The following is a 4590-nucleotide window of genomic DNA, read 5'->3' on the forward strand; positions in this document are numbered from 1 at the left end:
AAGAATTAAAATAACTAAAAATGAAAAAAAAAATTGGTGAACTAAGATTTCAAGATGTTTTATTAAAACTAATGTGTCAAATTGTAAGGTATTACATTCTTTTAAGGGATCACTCATTTATTATGAATAGAATACATGTATAAATTCATTCTTCTCATTCAAACGTATAGAAAAATATTGCACTTATTTACCATTGATTAAATTGATTTTTATCTATGCAAAATACGTTACTTGTCTTACAAAACAACTATATAGATTTTACTATCTTATTATTCTAAAATTGAATATTTATATACATTACAAAACTAAATATATTTTTGAAAACATCTTAAATACCTTGATTCTCCATTTCCAAATGTTAATATATAACCAATTTCTACAATTCAACTATCACTTAGAATTTTTATATTAAGAAAAAATTTCTTACTCTTCATCTATTTTAAGGAATTAGATTTCAAAACTATGCATTACACTAAACATATCACCTCTATTGGCTTCTCGTTGCATGTACGAAAATGTGCAACTGCTAGTTTAAATATTGTTCTGATTTATTTAAATAGCATTCCCACTTCATGCTTGGGAGGAAGCCACTCTCTTGAATAATAAATTGATCTTCTTGAAGAATTTATTATTATTTTTTATCTTCTAATGAACCTTAAGTAGTTGTCACCACTCTGACTTTGATGGTTAATTCGTTTCTAAATCTGACTGTCTCTCGGTGAAATTTAAAAATTGGTTACTCGGTTGAAAATTTAAAACAAAATTTGAGAGAAAAAAAGGATTATATTTTCATCTCTAATTTAGCATTACAATTCAATTAGAATTTGCAAAACTCTCTGAAAACATCCCCTTTAGATGATACCCAGTTTGAGAGTTTAGATCGCATTCTATGCAATGAAGTGGGTACAAACATGAATTTTAGCCACTCCATATCTCAGTTATGTCTTGAAAACTAAGTAACAAGACATAATTACTAAGCCAATTGAAAATAACATGCAAAAGGGATTCAATTGACATTTACCTCCCAGAGTTTCCTCTATCAAATTGTTCTGTATCTCCAAAACATCATAAAAATTTTGTATTACTCGTTCATAATTCTTACTCCTCTTACCCCACTTAACTGCTCTCTATAAAACTAAAACACCATCTCTTGCATTCACTTGACAACCCATCATGTCCTCCAGTTGCAACTAACCCCAGTCATCTGTAAATAGCTATCCTCTTTACCCACACAAACTGTGCCTTTAACCACAATATTACATGCTGCTAATTTTAAAGGCAAACTATCATGAGCAAGCAGAATGGATCCAAACCTAATTGTAAATTCATTATTAGAGCCCCAATTGTGCTTCTGTACTTCCAGAGGCCTCCAACTTGAGAGATTTACAACATCCTTTGTTCTTCTGTTGATGAGAATCCAACTGAGCCTCAAATTAGCTGAAAGTATGATTCGCTCTACATCTTTCTCCCCATTACTTGAAACTGAAAATAGAGTGCCATCAGAATTACAAGGAAGATCTATTACCAATGGGGACATTGTGGATGACCTGCAATCTATGATATCATCTTCACCTGGAATTTTTAGTACAACTTTGGAATAAACTGATTTATTATTGTAATGGATATCTACAACAGAGGCAAAAGTAGAGAGAGAAACTATTAAAAATTAAAACTATAAAGAAACATGGTGACAGCAGATAACAAAATTATTTCATTAATCTGACTGCACACCAACAACCAATTACATAACCTCTATAAATAGAGGACTTCCAGTTGTTTAGAGCTTACATGTGGATCATCTAATGTGACAGCACTAACACTTCACTTAACAACCTTGCCATGTGTTTGGAGACAAATTTAATTGTGCATACATGTGGTGGAGTTAACTACAGTCCTACAAAACTGATGGCTAGAGAATAGCGAGCAGCAGTCAACTGTTAAACAAAATAGCAGATTTGGTGCAACAAACTAGTGACTTATTCCAACAAAAACTTCATCATTTTCATCCAATGGATCGAGACAATATTCTTGAGAGATATCGATGAGGGGAAAACAATCTGCATAGAACTTATTGAACCCACCGAGGGAATAAATAGATTGTTTAACCTCATCGATTTTTGTTGAAGGCCAAAGTGAAGAACACGTATCCTCCCATAGCACTTGTTCCTTTACAACCGACCTCATATCAGAGCTGGAACATTCTGCTCTTGCAAGAGTGGTGCCGTCCACTCTTTTTAAGATTTCTCTAACAATATCACTGCCCAGAGACATTCCTCTTACACTTAATATCCACTGCAAGTCTAATTTCTATGCTTGATTAGCTCTTAATAAATATAACATCTTTAATGAATATGGCCACATGTGCATTACATCACTTGAGGATAATCATTTTGTCCATGGAATTAGACAATCTAGATATCAAATTAATGTTTCCCCACGTGAACAGACAGTCTTATGAATTGTCAAATCAGATTCTTTAGGTGAATATTTTGATTTTACCCAAAATGAATTCAATTGACAATCTAACTAGTCCCCTCCATGCATCTCTATCGAATTAACATCAACAGGTTCAAGTTTTTGTGAGAAATATATTAAAATTTAATTTAATACTCACAATCTTAAATGTAAAATTTTACTCGGCACTTAAAAATTGCTCGGCACATGAAGGTGCCGAGTGTCAGTTTTACTCGACACTTGATGGTGCCAAGTGGCAGGTTGCTCGGCACTTGATGGTGCCGAGTGACAGGCAACAGGTACCGAGTGAGCTCAGCACACAATAAAAAATGCATGGCAACAAATGCTTGGCACCAATGGATACCAAGTGAGCTCAACTCACAAAGGAAATGCTCAGCACCTACAACAAAGTGAAGAAGATGCCGAGTGTTCTGTTCCAAACTGAAAATTTTATAACTTAGAGAAATTCAATGTGAATGCTTTCACCATTAAAACTAGAAAGCCAAAGCTTTAACCTTTCCAAAAAACTTGTCAAATGCAATGAATAGAAGAGGAAGATAGATTCAAGTATGCTTGCTTGCTTTCCATTCAATCTTTCATTAAACTATTACAAAATTTGAGAGCATTCGGCTTCAACCAGAAAATCCTAAAACAACCCTAAACTGGTAAAATTTCAAACTTCAATAAACTTTAAACCTGCAACTCTAATAGTTGCATACAATGGTGCCTGGAGAAATCACTACTTCAACAGGACAAATCCAAACAACAACTTATAGAGAGAACAGGGGAAACACGTGCAACTGCAGGCACAAACTTCTTTTCTTCTTCCTTCTTCTACTCTACTCTCCTTTGCAACTTCTGATCTGCTTGATCTCTCTGAATGAATGAATAAACATTCTTTTTGTCACATTTCATTTTCCCCCTCTTTTCTGATTTCAAAATCTCACCCACCATATTCATGTTTTCTGTCTGTTCTGTCGGTTGTCAGGTGGTAGGTGGGCGTTTGGCTCCAAGGGAAAATGTCAACTGCCGTATTAAATATTCCAACACTCCCCCTTTGTCCTGAGCCAAAAAAAACAAGGATCACAATTGATCCACATCAACTACACCAAGACACTCTCTTAGGTGTACAAAAATTCCAATGCCTAAAGGCTTAGTAAATATGTCTGCTAGCTGCTACCTAGACCTGCAAAATTCCATCTTGATATCCCCATTCTCCACCAACTCTCTGATGAAGTGATATCTGATCTCTATATGTTTGCTTCTCCCATGGAAGACTGGATTCTTGGACAATGCAATTGATGAGATGTTGTCACAATAAATTGTGGTTCCATCCTCTTGCCTTTCATTCAAATATGTCAAGATCCTCCTTAGCCAAATTGCTTGACATGCTGCTGCCTTTGCTGCAATGTATTTAGCCTCTGCTGTAGATTGAGCAACAATAGGTTGCTTCTTGGATGCCCATGAAATTGCACCTGATCCCATATGAAACATGTATCTAGAAGTGCTCTTCCTATCATCTAAACTTCCATCCCAATCACTATCAGTGTAACCAACCAACTTGAAATCATCATTTGTAGTATATAAAATTCTAAATCCCTTAGTACCTTTCACATACCTTAGGATCCTCTTTCCCGCTTGCCAATGGGAATCCTTTGGTGTTTCCATAAATCTGAAAATTAGACTTACTGCATGCATTAGGTATGGCCGAGTTGTAGTCAAATACATTAGACTTCCAACCATACTCTTGTATAATGTTGGATCTACTCTCTTGCTAGAGTCTTCCTTGCTCAACTTCAGACCTACTACTATTGGTGTGGGGGCTGCCTTACTGTTCTGCATTTTAAATCTTTCCAAGATCTACCCTGCATATTTTTCTTGAGAGATGAAAATGCTATTATGCATTTGTTTTACTTCTATGCCTAGAAAGTATTTCAAGAGACCTAGGTCTGTCATTTCAAATTCACTTTTCATGGCCTCTTTAAGCTCACCAATTAGAGCATTATCATTACCAGTAAAAATCAAGTCATCTACATACAAAACAACAATCAATACATTACCATCTACTGCCTTGATGTAAAGAGTGGGCTCACCATTGCTTTTGCTAAAGCCATTGCTCATAAAATATGAGTCAAT

At 35.1% G+C, this 4590-nt stretch overlaps 1 pseudogene; it reads right to left on the minus strand.

The window, feature by feature from the left end:
• Positions 1-938: 938 nt before the first annotated feature.
• Positions 939-2271, minus strand: LOC149531314 (putative F-box protein At2g36090; annotated as a pseudogene).
• Positions 2272-4590: the final 2319 nt, after the last annotated feature.

This window comes from Cupressus sempervirens, chromosome 11 (genome assembly GCF_028749045.1).
Source record: "Cupressus sempervirens isolate cs-2001-9-10 chromosome 11, ASM2874904v1, whole genome shotgun sequence".
In the NCBI taxonomy this organism is placed as follows: Eukaryota; Viridiplantae; Streptophyta; class Pinopsida; order Cupressales; family Cupressaceae; genus Cupressus; species Cupressus sempervirens.